Genomic DNA, 18,879 nt, shown 5'->3' on the forward strand with positions numbered 1-18,879 from the left:
GATCTACACACCCGAATAGATTATTGGTTGGCAGCCAGGCAGTTGAATGAGAGTGCACAAGCATGTAGGGTACTCCCCGTACACTCTCGGACCATTCCCCGCTACTGCTAGTGATTGACACACCTAGAAAAGCGATCCTGCCCTTCACTTGGCGGTTTCCACCTTACTCCATGCTGGATGCGGTCTTTAAAGAAAAACTGGCTGAAGCAATTGAAGCGTTTTTTTAGACTAATGTGGGGTCGGTGGATAGCTTTCAGGTAGTCTGGGAAACATTCAAGGTTTACATCCGCGGAATCACTATGACCAAGCATTCCGGCGTACTCAGGGCGATCCAAAAATGACTTACTGACTTAGAACAGAAGCTAGCGACATTAGAAAAGCCTCAACAGGACGGGGATGATGGGCTGGTTGTGCAATTGGTCAAAACCCTGCTTGAAGAATATCATGAGGCGGCTGATTCTGAAATAAAACACCTCGGTAAATACGCCACTGCTCGAGCATATGGAGAGATTGAGCATCCGGGGGCAGTATCGGCCCAACTACTTAAAAAGCGCCGGAATAAAACTGTGGTAGCAGAGATTAGATCAGCGGAGGGAGACACCCTAGTCGAAGAGGAAGATATAGCGAACAGGTTCCGTCAATACTACTCTGAACTATATGCTAACCAAAGTGGGGGTAAGGAGGAGGAAATTTTGGATTACCTCACACATATCAAACTACCATGGCTCACGAACACTCATCGTGAATTTCTAATGAGACCCATAGAGAGGGAGGAAATCCTCTTAGCTCTTACAAATATGAAAGAGGGTAGTGCGCCTGGAGTGGATGGCCTCACTGTTACCTTTTATAAGGCGTTCCTGGACTTATTGGTCCCAAAACTTGACATGCTTTTTGAAGATATGTGTGTTTCGGGAACCATGCCACCATCAATGAGAGAAGCAATTATTGTAACTATTTTAAAACCAGATAAACCTCCGGCAGAATGCGCGTCTTACCGCCCGCTCTCTCTACTCAATGTACATACGAAAATATTTGTAAAGATACTTGCAAACCGCTTGGTCCCTTTGATATCGACACTGGTTGCACCAGAGCAGGCGGCGTTTGTTCCAGGCAGAAACCTGACTCACAACTTACGCACTGTATTTGGCACTCTCCAACACACCAGGCCAGAGACGCGGCAGTGGCAGTTTTTCTAGACATGGAGAAGGCCTTCGACTCGGTCGAATGGCCCTTCATGAGACATGTTTTAACTAGGATGGGACTGGGACCGGTCTTCCTCCAATTATTAGGAGTTCTGTATAATGCTTCCACAGCCAGAATTAAAATAGGTAACCTAGTGACAGACTCTATACCTATCTCTAGAGGTACGCGACAGGGTTGCCCTCTGTCTCCCATTTTATACGCACTAGTGGCCGAACCAATAGCCTGCGCACTCAGAGAGTATCATAGAAGCAAAGGCATTAGATTTACGGGAAATTAATTAATTGTCTACACCTATGCGGATGATACCCTGCTATATTTTCGAGAACCTGAATGTAACCTCTCCCCGGTCCTGCGTGAAGTAGTGCATTTCGGAGCAGTATCTGGACTATGGGTTAACTGGTCGAAGTCTATCATCTTCCCACTGACCCCTGCCACGACAGAGTTTGAACTGGACTACCCGTTGCAGTGGTCAAGGGCAGCGGTGAGATATTTAGGTATAGGGTACACACCGATTCAGAGGTTGTATTTAGAGAAAATTATGATGTAGCTATTAGCAAATTAGAAGACGATGTGGACAGTTGGATTAAAGTGCCCCTATCCCTGCTGGGCAGAGTCTCTATAATGAAAATTATGATACTGACTCGTTTCCTGTTCCTTTTCTCGAATATTCCCATAGTTCTACCTCGCGCGTTTTTTCGTCGGCTTACAACTCTGATGACAAAGCTGGCTTGGGTGGGCAAACAGGCACGAGTCAAATTGCAGATTCTTACGCTACAGTATTATATGGGTGGGCTGGGCGCGCCTGACTTAGACTTATATTACAGAGCGGTGCAGAGTGCGCACACCTACCACTGGATACATGGATCACCAGACATCCCGCACCTCCGTATAAAAAAGGTGGTGGCAGCTCCACAACCGCTGTTGTTCGCATCAACTGATCGAAGGACTGGAATCTTAGACTCACTTAATGCGACAACGCACGCATGACACTATCTATTACAGCTACAAGCGGGTGCCATTCTCTATTCGCCATCCGCATTACTGGACTGGTGTCGCTGTCTACCCCCGTGTAGGGAACAAGGGGTTACACGTGCACTTAATTTGCTGGGGTTGCAAGCTGTCGGAGACTTATTCGATGATGGTATCGCAAAACAATGGGGTGATATTGAGACGGGGGTGACACACCGTCTATCCTTACAAGATTCCAATTCCATAGGACATGGCTTGCGTTGTTGAATATATTAGGAGACGACTTGCTAGAACCTCCCGAGATGCCGGCCCTGACCTACGTTATAAGGGCGAAGTTGCCCTCCAAAATGGTGTCTAAAATGTATCAGCTATCCATGTCCTATAGGGAAAATCATTATACTAAAGCGCGATTAGCTTGGCAACGGGACCTGACCCAGGACATAGACGATGCTATGTGGACGTACTACTGCACTAGAACGAAAAGCATCTCCTTAAATGGAAGACATAGATTGTTCCACTTCAAGTTTTTAAACAGGATTTACTACACCCCAGAAAGATTACATAGATATGGCTTGCAAGACGACTCAGCTTGCGGGCGATGTAATGCGCAAATAGCGGACTTCCTCCACCTGATCTGGTTTTGCCCAAGGATATCTAACTTCTGGGATTTAGGTTTTAGGGAACTAGGACAAGTGACGGAGTAAACGCTCTTGCCTTGCTGGGATACACTAAGCATATACCCAAAGGGGTTCGGTGATTAGTGGACTTGGTATTACTATAGGCCAAACGTAGAGTGGCGATCAGCTTGTCGTGGGTCCCGCTTCCTACGATAGCCCAGTGGTCACGGGATATGCTATATTGTAGCACACAAACAGAACATTTTAGTGACCTTCCTCCACCATGGAGCAGACTAAAAAAATGTCTCGAAATTGTACAAAACTTACCTTGCAACTAAGGGGGAGGGCAGGGTCACGGCTGAAAGAGACATGCAGGAGCAGACTGGAACTACCTCTGACACATAAACATGTGGTGCCTGTCCTAGGCCGACACACAAGGTGGGGGTATGTGGCAGTCTCCTATATACTTACATTGTACCAGGCCGGTTCCAGGAGGTATTGTATGTAGATAGGTCGGGATGTGGGGAATGTTACTATGATCACTCTGGGAAAAATCTGTCAGCTGGCCGTTTGACACACTGTTGTAACGTTTCTGATTGCTGTGTAACTTATTGTTGCCGCCACGAAGTCTTGTGTCACATGTCTGCTTGGTATTAAAATTCAAGAAACATGTATAAAAAACAAATAAAAAAAACAAAGGCAATATCCATTGTTGCTTGTTTGACATATAGCATGACCACCCATCTATAACTGTTAATCTCAGATGTTTAATAAATGCTGGTGAACAGCTGTTTTTTCCCAATTCTAAATTAACAGTAATATTGAAAAGCTAATCCATTTAAACCTTATGATTTCTGCACATGCAGTGCATTGAGTGTGTGGTCTGCATGAAACCCCTGACTCTCAATTACAGTCCACTGACCTGCGGAGATTGCTTTAATGACTTTCCATCCCAATATCTAGTTTTTAAATGCCTTTGGCCTTTCCAGTCGTGTTCTTTCAAACTCTATGCAGAAGATTTGATAATTTAACCAACGTTTTCTGACAACTCTCCAGCTCTTTACAGTGGCAATTAGTTACAAGCTAAAAATAATTCAACAACTATATCATGTATGCACCATACTGGCTCAGCCTGATTATCAGAGGTTTAACGCCATCACAATATGGCAAGATTTTGACACCAACTTTAAATTTCTAAATTTTTAGCCTTGTCTATTTACTTTCTAAGATTCACAAACATGATGTTATCACTCAAAAAAAGTGTATTTTGGGGGGGCGTGGCTTGCGCGCCGCGACGATATGGCGGCTTGCGCTTGAGCTCCGTGCTGAGCTGGTGCCCACGGAGGAATAGCGGTTGTTTTCGGCTGCCCCGGTCATCGCGGATAATGGCCGCATGGATAGGAACATGTCTCGGATGTCTGGGAGAGGGTTTCCTGCTTACTGAGGCTGCCGGAACTCGCACTTTGGTTCCTGTTTGACGGCGCTCGGTGGTTTCGCGAGCGGCCGCCATTTTGTCTCCTCAGGAGCGGTGAGAGCTTTCTCCTCAGCGCGATGTCGACAATGCCACAGATGGGCCAGGAGTGTAGTTAAACAAATACTGGTGACATTTCTTTTATTTCCTCAACTCATATGGCTTTTTCTTCTCTGCCTGCTGCCTTACTGCCTATTTTTGTATCATCTTTGTTTTTATTTTTTGCTAAGATATCGCGCGTCAGGAACTCCGTCAAGGACATTTAGTGGGGCTTCTTTGACTAATGCTTACCTGCCTTTGGGTCATTTCTGACTTTTAGGACCCCTTTTGATACCTGCAAGGTGAGATATTTTTGTGAGGTGGTTCCCTTCCCTGTCCCTGGAATCTGCCTTTATTATTTTTCTGTTCTCTTGCTAAGAGTGCGCTATCCATTTTTGCTCGTTCCCTTTTGATATATTGAGGTTTCCTTCCTCACTTGGCATTCCCCTCTCGTAATTTGTCTGGAGTGGTGTTCTGTACTCCTGCTGAGGTGGTGTGCTCTATGGCCGCGAATATGGGCCCGTCTTCAAATGCTAAAGACGCAAAGGAATCTAAAGCGTCTCTTAAAAGGGCCAAACAGTTATCTCCTACACCTGAATCTCCGCAAAAGGACCCTAGTCCCACTCTTGAGACTATCCTGACGCGCCTTAATGAGGTCTATGAAATTGCGCAGTCTACCAAGACCAACACAGATTTATTGCAAGTGGAAGTGTTAGCTATCAGAAATGATTTCAAGGCCCTGTCTCTTCGTGTTTCGGACACGGAAGCACGTATTAGTGGCGCAGAGGATTCCATGCAAAAGCAGTCCAGATTTCTTTCCCAACTTGAGCGATCAATGGTTGCTTTGCTGAAGGACCTCACTGAGCAAGAAGATCGTAACCGCAGATCTAACCTGCGCATTTTTGGGCTTCCTGAGGATGTTGAGAAGGATGCGTCTTCTATGATTGATTTCCTCTATCAATGGATTCCTTCTACATTGCAAATTTCCTTCCAAAGAGATTTTGAGCTGGAACGTGCACATCGTGTTCCTACTTTTCGTTCTAAGTCTGCTACGCAACCTAGGGCGATAATTTTTAAGCCACTGCGTCATCAGCATACAGAACAAATTCTAGCTCATATGCGGAAGGTTAGAGTTGTTTCGTGGAATGGTCATCGCATCTCAATCTCTCAAGACTTTGCCAGAGACACGGTCATAAGAAGGAAGGGTTTTCTTAATTTGCGGAAGCGTCTAACTGAGATGAATATCCCCTTTTCTTTTGCTGGCCCCTCTAAATTCCGCATTACTTTCAAAGGTCGCTCTAGAATCTTCGATGAACCTGCTGACTTGGTCTCGTTTTTGGATAATCAGATGGAGCTACAGATGGAACTTCAAATGGAGGCCTCGCTTGTTCCTGGCTCTGCTGGCACCTGATGCGGTTATTCATACTGCTATGTGTTTTTTTTTGCCAGAATTATTGAGCTTAGTCTCTCTTAGTCCTGCACGGTTGTCTTAGTGTCCATTGTTTTTGTTGTGCTTTTGTCGGCTGTTGGTGTTCCCTCCTTATCGGTATGGTGTAACGGTCTTTTTTGTTGTTAGTTCTATTGTATGAACCTTTCAAGATTTTGTGGTAATGTTTCGTGTTGGTTTAACGTCACTTGTGCGCGATTGCCATCCTTTTTATTCTTTTCCTTCCCAAATTGTCTTTCCGCATATTAGGTCCCGGTCCGTTTCTTATCCTATTGTATGATTTCTTATTTTCTATTGTTTTGTTTATGTGTATGATTTTCATCGTCTTTGGTTGTCTTATATTTGTGGAGTACGTTAGTGTTTATTAATGTATTGATTACATATTTGATTCATTGATGAGTATTTGTTGCTTTTAATTGCTATAGTTAGAGTTTGTGGTTAGCTCTATGTCACTGGTATAGCCTTGATTGGTTTGTATCGTTATTATTATTAAGTGTCTTTTTCGAATAGGTCGGAATTTTTTAGCTGTTTTGTCATTGATAGGCTTATGTTTCTTCTCTTCCATGTTCATATATTTAAGATATTCTCACCTCTCTCAGTTATATGGAGTGCAACGAGAAATATGTTTTTGTGGACAGTTATCTATTAGCTTATTTATAGATTTTGCATTTTTATGTATAATCTCATTTATATTATGTATCTATCATAAGACTTTATTGTTTGATACATTAGTCTGTTAATATATGCCGCTCTCCCCTTTATTTCATTTACTTTCTTCTGGCTGTATTATTTAGTACTCTTTGGAAGTTTTTTTTTTCTTCTTCTTCTTTATTATTGCTCTTTCTTTTTTTTTGCATCAGCTATTACTGTTTACATCTGTTTTTTCTCTCTTTTTGCTTTTTACACTTTTTATGATCCTGCTTAGGTGTTTCCTTTTTCTCAAATTTGATTAACATGTCGCCTGTATAGATTTATATGGTGTACTGTTTCCAGAACGATAATTGATTCTTGTTCATATCCTTTAGACAGTTCTTCTTTTTATAATAACGCATAATCTGTTATGTTCTGTTTTGGGGCTATTTATGCTGATGGTTTCTATTCCTCATGTTGGGCTCTTTGCTCATTCCCATGTCCCCCCTTGTATGAATTCGGTCTTTTTCAGACCTTCCTTGTTGGCCCTTCTCTCCCTTTTTCTGTCTATCCTCTTCCTTTCTTCTCTCTCTCTTTTTTCCTTTTCTCTTTGGATTTCCTCCTGGGATTCTCCCGGTTTTGTGTTGATGTCTAGTGTCTGGAGGCGAGGTCTCTTGGAGGCTGTAGTTCATATATCATTTGTGCAATATCTATTTCTTCTGCTAATAGATCTATGTCTGGATTGAATGTACTCTCCCTTAATGTCAAAGGGCTAAATCATCCAGTTAAAAGGTCGAAGATTCTAGATTATTGCAAATCTCTTTCTTCGGATCTCGTCCTTTTTCAGGAGACAAAGGTCTCTGTTAGGGAGGCGTTATTTCTGAAGAAAGAGTGGGTTTCTGATGTTGCTTGTTCAGATGCTAGTGGTAAAAGGAATGGGGTAATCACTTTAGTCTCTAAACATTCTGGTCTGTCTATCGTTTCCTCTGAACAGGATACAGAGGGTCGTTGGTTACTATCTAAGTTGTCCGATGGTAATGCTGTTCTCTTTGTCATGAACATCTATGCCCCTAACAAGGATGATCCGGCTTTTTGGAAAACGATCACCAAAAAGCTAAATGACACACCTCATTCTGGCAATCTTATTGTTGGTGGTGACTTTAATTTACCAATGGATCCTATTTTGGATAGGAATTCTGCCTTTAACTTTCGTCCCCCTCAAGCACATAAACAAATGATTAATATGTGTTCGCTGACCCATCTTCAGGATGTTTGGCGTCTTCACAATCCCACTGGCAGTGACTTCTCCTTTTTTACTTCCCCTCATTCGTCCTTCTCACGAATTGACTACCTTCTGGTTCACTCTTCTCTTGTTCAAGCTTCCTCATCGCCGCTTATTCACCCCATTTTAGTTTCAGATCATGCCGCGGTAACTTTCACACTTATGTCCTTTGCCCCTCGGGTAAGGTCTAGATCTTGGAGACTAAACACGGAAATTTTACATGATGTTTCCCAAGTTCGAGAGTTTTCTAATGATATTGAGACGTTTTTCCGTGAGAATGTTGGTTCAGTAAGCTCCCCTGTTGTTCTCTGGGACTCTTTTAAATGCACTTTTCGTGGTCAGGTCATTAAGTGTATGTCCAGGAGAAACGCTGCCATTAAAAAAGAGCTCACGGATTTAGCGGATGAGATTAAACGTCAGGAAGCTCTTTTTCGACAGTCTAAGGATAAGTCATGCTTACAATCTATTAAGAATTTAAAATATGCGTATAATACTATTGTCACTAAGAGAGCGCATATTGGTTTTCAGGCTCAGAAATCTAAGAGGCTGCTGTTAAAAAATCGTGCGGGCAAGACTCTTGCAGCTACATTAAAGTTCCAGGAATCTTCTAATAAATCTTCCCAAATCTCTTCTATTACTGACCATCTTGGTAAGAGGAAATTTCAGACTGAAGAAATTCTTGAGGTCTTTCGCGATTTCTATAATAATTTATATACCCCCTCTACGCAGGCGTCTTTTGAACAGTGCCAGGAGTTTTAGAAGACAGTGCCGTTGAAAGCTATACCGGAGGATGATAATAATTCATTAAATGCCCCGATTACCTCTGATGAAATTACTTCCGCGATTAAAGCCACTCGTTCCGGTAAGGCTCCGGGCCCTGATGGGTACCCTATTTTGTTTTATAAGACCTTCTTATCTGTGATTGTCCCGAAACTTCAATCGGTCTTTGATGCTTTTGTCAAAGATGGTTCTGTGTCTGGCTCTGCTGCTGATGCTACTATTGTAGTAATCCCCAAAGAAGGAAAGGATCATTCAGACCCCAAGAATTTTCGTCCCATCTCCCTGCTTAACATGGAGGCTAAGATTTTTGCTAAAATCTTAGCTAAACGATTAGAATCCTTTATCCCTCAATTGGTTCATCCTTCCCAAACAGGTTTTGTAAAGGGTCGTCTTGCGCGTGATAATATCCGTACTTTTTGTCATATTCTAGGTGCTGCTAAGCGATCCAATCTTCCGGCGGCGGCCTTGGCCCTTGACGCTGAAAAGGCCTTTGATAAGGTTTCCTGGCCTTTTTTACGAGCTGTTTTATGTGCACATAATCTTGGTGATTCCTTTATCCGTATGGTTATGTCTCTTTACTCCCGACCTAGGGCTAATATAAGAGTGAATGGGGCTACCTCGTCCTTTTTTAACCTTTGCCAGGGTACTAGACAAGGGTGTCCTTTGTCTCCTCTTTTATTTTTGTTGTCCATCGATCCTCTTCTCAGACTGATTGACGTACATCCAGACATTATGGGCTTTTCTTTTGGTTCCCATCAGTTAAAAGTAGCTGCCTATGCCGATGACGTTCTCATTTTTTCAGATGATGTTGTACGTGCCATCCCGGCTATTTCTGAGATCATTTCCACCTTCTCAAAGGTTTCAGGATATACACTGAACAGAGATAAGACAGAAATGTTCCCCTTAAATGCTTACTGCTTCTCCTCTCATATGGGCTCGGCGGGCTTTAAGTGGCAATCTAAGCAACTTAAGTATCTGGGTATTTATTTTTGTTCCACCCTTTATGCTACGGTTACTTATAATGAGTCTCAAACTATTCTTAAAGTGCGGCATCTTTTAGAAAATTGGTGTCCGAAGCATATCTCCTGGTGGGGTCGGCTCCAAACTCTTAAAATGATGATAACACCTATTATTAATTTTGTCTCTTCTATGCTTCCAGTAAAGCTCTCTGATGCCTTCTTTCATGATCTTGATTTAATTACTTCCAAATTCTTATGGAATAATAAAAGGGCTAGAATTGCCTATAAATTTTTGAGGAAACCCTATGAGTTGGGGGGATGTAATCTTCCTGATTGGGGGAAGTATCAATCTGCTTTTCTAGCCTCTCAAGGTGCGCTCTGGTTTTCCCCTCCCCTTATGCATGTTCCAGCTTGGTTGCTAATAGAACAGGAATTGGCCTCTCCTCTTCCAACGGCCTCTTTCTTAACCACAAATACTCTTTTCATTCCATTTTCTAGATCTATTATTTTGGATACTGTTGCTGCGATTCGTAAAATTGATATGAGAGTGGCGATTCCGTTGCATAAAACTAGATGGTCATCCATTTGGCGCAATTCCAAAATTAAGATTAATATTGATCCGGACTTGATGTCTTATTGGTCGGGGAAAGGTATCTCGCTTGTTAAACATTTGTATGATTCCAAAAATGACCCTCTTCCTTTCTCTACCCTGGCCCAGCAATTTTCTTTATCTAATATAGATTTTTATACTTTTCTTAAGATAAAGGTAGCACTTGCTAGATTACAGCTTCAGCCTTCTTCCCCTATGATTATGCTTTTTCACTTACGGATTAAGTCTGGTCATGTTGCATCTAGGATTTATAAATTTTTGTCATCCTCGACACTTCCTACCCAAACTGTTGCACAGCAAAAATGGCTATGTCATTTCGGGCATGAGATCACCGATCATATTTCTTCAGACACTTGGCAAGATATTGGTAGGCTTTCTCTTCGTAATAAAATCGCCCCCTCACTAATACAATCTAAGTTTTTCTCTATTAATCTTCTTCACTGGACTCCCATTCGTTTACACGCGCTAAATCTCAAGGACGATGATCGATGTTGGAGTTGTGGGCTAGCACCTGGTGATTTCCAACATATGTTCTTTGATTGCTCTCTTCTCCAACCCTTTTGGAGTCTAGTTCACAAACACCTCATGCTTATCTTTGTTATTCAGTTTCAACTCTCTTTTCCACTAATTCTTCTAGGTCCGCTGGCTGCCTCGGTCCCGTTGCCCTTAGATGCCATGGAATTACAATTATTGGATCTTTTACTATCTATTGCAGTCAAGGTAATTCTCATGGAGTGGAAATCTTTTTCTTCAGTCTCTTATCATACTTGGTGGGCATGGGTTTCTTTTCTGCGTAGTGCTCATACGTCAGTTGATCATGCTCACCTTTCTCCGTCTATATCTAATGAGGTGTGGCTGACTCTAGATACGTACATGCAAAGAGCCTCAGAGGGTTTGGTGGCTCAATACCCTTTTGATGTGCCTGGTTAATGATGGTGTTGTTGTTGGGTGAATCCTTTGGAAATCCTCTTCTCTTTTCTCATCTTGTCTTGTCTTTTTTCTTCTTTTCTTCTTTCTTTTTCTGTCTTTGCTTTCTTTCCTTTCTTTCCCTTCATCCCTAAGTTATTATATGATGATGATACTTTTGATAAACACGGCTCCTGATTATCCATTGATTCTTCCTTATTCAATGCATTCCTCTGATACTTCCAGATTAATGAACTTTGTAAGGTGTTTTTTTTTTTTTTTTTAGTTTTAACTCTCATTTTACCAGGTTGAATGTCTTTTAGCTGATATCATTTGTATCATTCTTGATTGTATTCTATGCTTGTTTTTACTCCCTTAAAATACTAAATTCTTTTGAAATCGGGAAAAAAAGTGTATTTTGTAAATTGTTGTGCATTTGTATAATTGCAGTTTATTCTGTGATTGTTTTCTGCAGGCTTTATTTCGATGTCAAATGGATCTTATCGGTTTCCAAAATATTTTTATGAACTGAACTAAACCGATATTTAAGTAATCGTGTAATTTCGAATTATCATCTTACTCAGGACAAAAGTCTGTAGATCGACAGCTAGTAATACAAATCATTAACATTGGTCGTGTTCTTAAATACTTTGTGCTAGTTACTCAGTGTCCCATGCTCTTAATTTTTTTTCATTTTCTCCTGCAACCAACAATTCTCCCTCCGATAGCAAGTGCCCTATGGTTTCTGCATCTTAGATTACTAGAGGTGAAGACTCCAGTCCAGTGAAAGCAAGTGTCCAAATAAACTTCAGGCCTGGGATGGGGCTTTGGGCACAAGCACAAACCAGCCCCCTCCCCAGAACCTGGCTGGCCTTTAGGGCAATCAGGCAATAGCTGGAGCGTGGGTAGGAGGGTTGATGTGTGGGCTGTGTATCTTTTACTGTTTCTGGGCCTGTTTTATGGTTTGATGTGCCAGTTTTTAATGTTGATTTCCCTGCTACAACCACAATCGTTGCCTCCCGCAAGTCAAATCCATGCAGTTTTCCATGACTTGCAAAACAGCTATACAGCACTTCTTTACAAGTTAAAAACCTTCCTAATTTGCAAAATGAGGCACTTTTTTTTTGCTATCTTAATCACTAAAAAGGGTAACTTTTATATTGGTTCCCAGGCCTATTTTCTGTCCCAGCCCGACACTGCCCCTCCCTCCCTATACCTCCTATAGCATGAGGGAAGCATAGAATGGCCCTCAGTGCCTGCGACTAGCCTCCTATACCCAGAATGCCCTGCTATGATTTCCCCCCAATCCAAAGTGTGCGAAGAAGGGCCCATTGGTGGGAATCCACCTGCATTTTTAGACCCAGTTAGCAGCATCAGAAGGAAGTTGTAAATGGCCGATACAGAGGGGTAGTCACCAGCAGGCATTGGTAATTCAAGACCAGGTAATTTCAGTACTCAAGGACATCACAACTTTCAGTTAAGCGTATCATGCTCTGCCTCAACAGTACATATTTCTTCTTCCTAGTTGTCTGGTACATTGGACTGGAATACATCGGAACGTCCAGACGGATATGACTATGACGATCAATCCTAATTTTCAGTACATACGCTTTCTTTTTAGGTTGTTGCTTTTTTTTAATACTACCATTGGTAGCTCTTACATTTTAGAGATTCTGTGATACATTACAAAATGCAAGTGCAGTAAACAAAAAACAGTAAATCCACTCCTGTAATGTAAATACGACAGCAGAACATGCACTTACAACTCCTCTCCTTCTAAGTGAAGAGAACATTGGAGATTAGGAGAGGGATGGTGACTATCATGAGGTCATTAAGTGATAGTTTTGACAGAGGGACACAAGGGTTACATATAACCTATTTGGGCTCCCACCTAGAAATGCAAGTGCACCTTTTCTAAGAGTAGTTTGCTGAAGTTCCGCGGCCAGATTCACAAAGGTCAACGTACACTTGTATGTACATTTACGAGATGGAGACTCCGCACATAAAAAGATAGGCCTGTCCACAAGTGCGGAGACTCCACAGCAGTGCTTAATTTGAAGAAAATAAGTGCCAGGGCCCTCATCAGGAGCTCACTACAGCTTGCACCATCCATTGCCCCAGCCAATGACAATACCAACTTAACTTCTAAACATCCCACTTTTACAAGTGTGACAATTCATATTATTCCAGGCCTCCAAAGCTATAAGAATTGCTTTGATGGCAGTTATTAGTCATTTTTAATGTATATTCAATTAATAAACAGCAGTTGTTGTACTATCCCTAATTAGGCAGACAGCGCCACCATGTGGCAGACTGTCATAAGAGCCAGTGCTGATATTTAAGTGTTGGTGCCGAGCACCAGAAACTACAGGCTCAAATTAAGCACTGCTCCACAGTCATAAAGATATTACTAAGATATCTTTGTGAATAGGAAAACATTCTAAACTTATGCAAAGTGGTAAGTTTACCTTTGTGAATCAAGTCCCATGCTTATAGGAAACAACAAGCCACAATTCAACGTCTGCCTCTGCTTTTGTTGAGGGACTGCGTTCCTCGAGCACTGGAGTGCAGCCCGCCGCTGCCCACTCCAACCACCCCTGTGAGTCTGCAAACAAACCTTCCTCAGTCAGCAGCGAGTCCCACAGAAGACCAGACGACATAGAGGACTCTTGCAACTGCCCTCGGTGAAGTGATGGGCCACTGTGACTTTAGTGGACATTTGTGAAATTGCAGTTTTTCTGTGGTTGTTTTCTGCAGGCTTTATTTCCATGTCTAATGGATCTTATCGGTTTCCAAAATAATTTTATGAACTGAACTAAACTGATATTAAAGTAATCATGTAATTTATAATTATCATCTTACTCAGGATATAATTGTGTAGATTGACAGCTTCCAATGCAAATCATTTGTTTAATGTTACTTTAATGTGCAGGTTCGTCTGGTTTTTAATTGCTTTGTGCTAGTTACCCAGTGGCCCATTCTGATTTCCCAGAATGAGCAAGAAGGCATGTTCAGCCGAGGAAAAGACGTATGTGATAATCTACTGAAAAACAAGTATTCTCACAGGATTTACACCGGAAACATCAATTCCTGGATGTATTTTCGGTGCTTAAATTAAAGAAACAAGATATTAATACTGTCTACGTACAGGCAAACAGGACACTTGAAGGCACATGGAAAAATCAGCTGACATCAGTTCATTAGCGACGTCTGCGTGTGATTTCTTTATGGAAGTGACCAAGAGAATATATATATATATTGTTTTTGAAGAGTAGACAATGGAAAAACTAAACGATTGCATAGAACAAGCTCGGAAATGAAAGGAAGGCAGATCCCATCTCTGAGTTCTGTATAGTATGTTTCACATTTCCCTACCCAAGAAGCAAGAGCTTGCCAAAAAGTGTGGCTTATAATAACTGAAGGAGTCCTCCTTAGTCACTGATCACTTAAAACACTCAATAACTCATCATGCAAGCGCTCTATCAATAATCTTTGCACTCATGTATACATTTATTTACTCACAAACTCATTCTTACATCACTGATTAGCCCTTCCACGAGGAAACTCACACACTCAACAAACATATGCTAGACAAAATAAAAAAAGTAAAAGTGGAAAAATAAGCAAAATGTTGCAATAATAAATGAGCAAAAAATGAAACCTAACTCAGTAAGCATTGCACTTGGCAGCCATCTTGGAATGGTATTATGAATAACGTAATATTATTGTGCCACTCCAAGAATGCCAACATGATGGCCATCTAGGAACAGTAAAACAATAATTCACTACGGACAGTACCATTTGAAGGTGGCTATCCAGATTAAAAGGAGGGATGTGTAAAAAGATTAAATGGAAAACTGAAATCCTGACCCATAAGCCCCAACACCAGTGCACACTCAGTTTCAGGTGGATCTACAAATGTGATCAGGTGAAACGCTCTTATTTACAGGGCCAAAGAGTCAATGGCACAAGTGGGCTGATCCATTGCCCCACGCTATGTGCTATTGTAGGCATAAACAGGATGTTAATGCCACTCAAACAAGCCAAGGGCTGAAGAAATTCCCTCTATCCACCTATGTGTGTGTGTGTGTATATATATATATATATATATACATATTACCTACTGGCGGTCGCCAGTAGGTAGTTATAGTTAGGACCACGTTTCCATAGGAAATCCGCAACATTCTATTTTGAATAACTTTGGCGCCGGTCCACGAATCCTCGCAAAATTTTCAAAATATGTGGGGCGCTACGCTCCGCTCCTACCCTGAAAGTCTCGGGGTGATTCGGCAAGCGGGGGCCGAGAAAAAAGGGGGGTCCCAAAACGCGTTTTCCCCATGCATTTTTCCATAGGACCTTTAGACACAGCTACAGCCCGAACGGCTGAACAGAATTATGTGAAATTTGGCAGAGAGGTAGCCATAAGGTCCATGAAGTGCCTTTTGCAGGTGTAAATCTGTTCAGTATTTCCTGAGAAAATAGTATTTAAATCAATATATATATCTGTAAGCGCGCAGCGTGCGCGCTGGGTGCGCGCACCTTGCCGTGCGCGAGCGCAATTCTGATTGGTTGTTAGATCTTAGTAAACATTCGAATCGGTGGAAATCAGGGAAGCGGCGGCCGCATTTTGTCTATCGCATAAAGAGGGGGTGATAAACAAAGGGGGAGAACTTGAAAAGGGGGCAGAGTGGGGAGAAATTGACCCAGTAGGCATTGTAAGGGGGTCACAGTAGGACCTTGTAGGGCAAAAAAAAAGATTTATATTTTGTTAAAAAATATCGCCGAGCACCCAGCGCGCACCCGAAAAAAAACTTTATAAAAAAAATCAAAAAAAAATCGCATTTAAGTGTTTAGATATAAGGTGGCTCTAAAAAGAGCCCTTGTGTTTATTGTTTGTTTTTTGGTACCTACAAGTAAGTACCGACGCAGAGTCTAAAGTTCAAGAGGAATATATATATATATATATATATATATATATATATATATATATATATATATATATATATATATATATATATATATATATATATTACCTACTGGCGGTCGCCAGTAGGTAGTTATAGTTAGGACCACGCTTCCATAGGAAATCCGCAACATTCTATTTTGAATAACTTTGGCGCCGGTCGACGAATCCTCGCAAATTTTTCAAAATAGGTGGGGCGCTACGCTCCGCTCCTACCCTGAAAGTCTCGGGGGGATTCGTCAAGCGGGGGCTGAGATAAAAGGGGGGTCTCAAAACGCGTTTTTCCCATGCATTTTTCCATAGGACCTTTAGACAGGGCTACAGCCCGAACGGCTGAACAGAATTTAATGAAATTTGGCAGAGAGGTAGTTCCCAGGTCAAGGAAGTGCCTTTTGTAGGTTTGGTGTAAATCTGTTCAATAGATTCTGAGAAAATAGCCTTTAAATCAATATATATATCTGTGGCAGCTTACGGTGCGCTTACCGTAAGCTTACCGTACGCGTACGGTGGCATGTGCGAGCGCGATTCTGATTGGCTCTTAGATCTTAGTAAACATTCGAGTCGGTTGAAACTTGGAAGCGGCGGACGCCATTTTCTCTCTTGCTTCCTGAGTTGGGCAGCAAAAACGTACCCCAAATATATGTAAAGAGGCAGTTTCATGAGATCCTAACCACCCAGCATTGATACAGGGGTCCCCAAACCACCCCCAAGCCCAAAAAAACAAAAAAAAATTTTTTTAGGAAAATCGCCGATTACGCTTACGCACGGTAAAAAATTATAAAAAAAAAAATTATCCACATTCTCCCCACCCCGTGTGCAAATGGTGCCCGAAGAATAAATTTCACAAAGATGCGCAAAATATGTCCCCCATGTGCGCACGGTGCGCGAAGCGCATCGTGCGTACATGGCCCATCCCGCTTAACGTGGGCACGCGGTGCGCGCAGCGCACCGCGTGACCACTGTGCGTGCACGGCACTAACTGCGTAAAGTGGGCGCGCGGTGCGCGAAGCGCACCGTGCGCGCACGGAACGAACTGCGTTAACTGGGCGCACACGCCACGAATGGCGTAAAGTAACTTAGCATTTAAAAAACCTTGCAAATTCACTGAAAAAACCATAGGTTTTACACATGTTATAGTTAGCTGGACATTTTAGTGATAAAAAACCAATGAAATTCCCCCGTTATAGTTACTGCAGGCAACTATAACTCACGCGACCGCAATCTTCTGCTGATGACATATGTGTCTTTATGAAAAAAAAATATTTGTAATATATGTAAAGCTAAAATTTAATGGAAGAAGACATGGGCAAATAAGTGTCTAAATACAGTATTAGCATCAGCAGAGGATTGCGGTCGCGTGAGTTATAGTTGCCTGCAGTAACTATAACGGGGGAATTTCATTGGTTTTTTTATCAGTAAAATGTCCAGCTAACTATAACATGTGTAAAACCTATGGTTTTTTCAGTGAATATATATATATGTATATATATATATATTCACTGAAAAAACCATAGGTTTCACACACGTTATAGTTAGGAATTAGCATTTAAAAAACCTTGCAAATTCACTGAAAAAAACATAGGTTTCACACATGTTATAGTTAGCTGGACATTTTACTGATAAAAAACCAATGAAATTCCCCCGTTATAGTTAGTGCAGGCAACTATAACTCACGCGACCGCAATCCTCTGCTGATGCTAATACTGTATTTAGACACTTATTTGCCCATGTCTTCTTCCATTAAATTTTAGCTATACATATATTACAAATATTTTTTTTACATAAAGACACATATGTCATCAGCAGAGGATTGCGGTCGCGTGAGTTATAGTTGCCTGCACTAACTATAACGGGGGAATTTCATTGGTTTTTTATCAGTAAAATGTCCAGCTAACTATAACATGTGTGAAACCTATGGTTTTTTCAGTGAATATATATATATATATATATAAAATCACCCCGAGACTTTCAGGGTAGGAGCTGAGCGGAGCGCCCCATTAGTTTTGAAGATAAGTCAACCGACGCCAAAGTTATTCAAAATAGAATTTTCAGATTTCCTATGGGAACTCGGTCCTAACTATAACTATCTACTGGCGACCGCCAGTAGATAATATATATATATATGTCCAAGAAAGAAGTGACTCAAACAGATAGATTCACCAAAGAACAAAAATATATTTCCACTACAACGTTTCAGCTTCCGCCTTCCTCAGGTAGTAGAAGATGGTTTGCTCTGTGGCTGCACAGATGTCACAGCTGAATTTTCAAAAAGCATCATGAGTGAAGATTCTATTTGGAATGTGGACTCAATGCAGTCCTGAGAGCTCTTGAGATATGCAGTAATCAGGTTTTGTTGTCAGTAATGTTCAGTCCATCTGGATGCAGTGATTTTAAACGGTACATCCAGAAGTTTTCCCTGGAGTCCAGTAGTTCTTCCTTTGAAACATGTTCCATGGGGAAAATCTTCAAATCTGATAGTGAATGATCCACAAGGTTAAAATGATTGGCTACAGGCTGGTCAATTTTCTTATTAATTATTGCCGGTTTGTGGTTCCTGAATCGTGTACGGAGGTCATTCACTGTTTGGCCTACATATTGTTTTTACAGCTTTGCCGTTGGCACTGAATCACATAAATAATGCATGTTGAGCGACATGTAAGATGCTGCCTTATTGCATAGGTCCTTCTCATAACAGAACTAATTACAGATGATGTTTGTAAAAGATATTCACACATGATGCACCTTTTAGAGTCGCAGCAATGAACCCCTGCATTTGTTACAGCTTGCTTGAGTTCAGCTCTCACAATAAGAGATCGTAAATTTGGAGCTCTGCGGTAAGCAATGACTGGCGGTTTTGAAAAAACCTTTTGCAATTTTTCACAAGTGGAGATATATATATATATGTGAAAAGTGGATATATATATGTCCCAGTGCCGGTCGCCACTGGGTACTTATCGTTAGGTCTGCCTTTTCATAGTTCCAGGGGGCCTATTTGCTCCCACG

The 18,879-nt window shown here is 41.6% G+C and overlaps 1 protein-coding gene across 1 annotated transcript in view; it reads left to right on the forward strand.

Annotated features, from left to right (window-relative positions):
- Positions 1–18,879, forward strand: part of GPR158 (G protein-coupled receptor 158) — a 1,311,614-nt gene that overhangs the window by 989,475 nt on the left and 303,260 nt on the right. The gene's annotated exons all lie outside the window — the stretch shown is intronic.

This window comes from Triturus cristatus, chromosome 10 (genome assembly GCF_964204655.1).
Source record: "Triturus cristatus chromosome 10, aTriCri1.1, whole genome shotgun sequence".
Classification (NCBI taxonomy): Eukaryota; Metazoa; Chordata; class Amphibia; order Caudata; family Salamandridae; genus Triturus; species Triturus cristatus.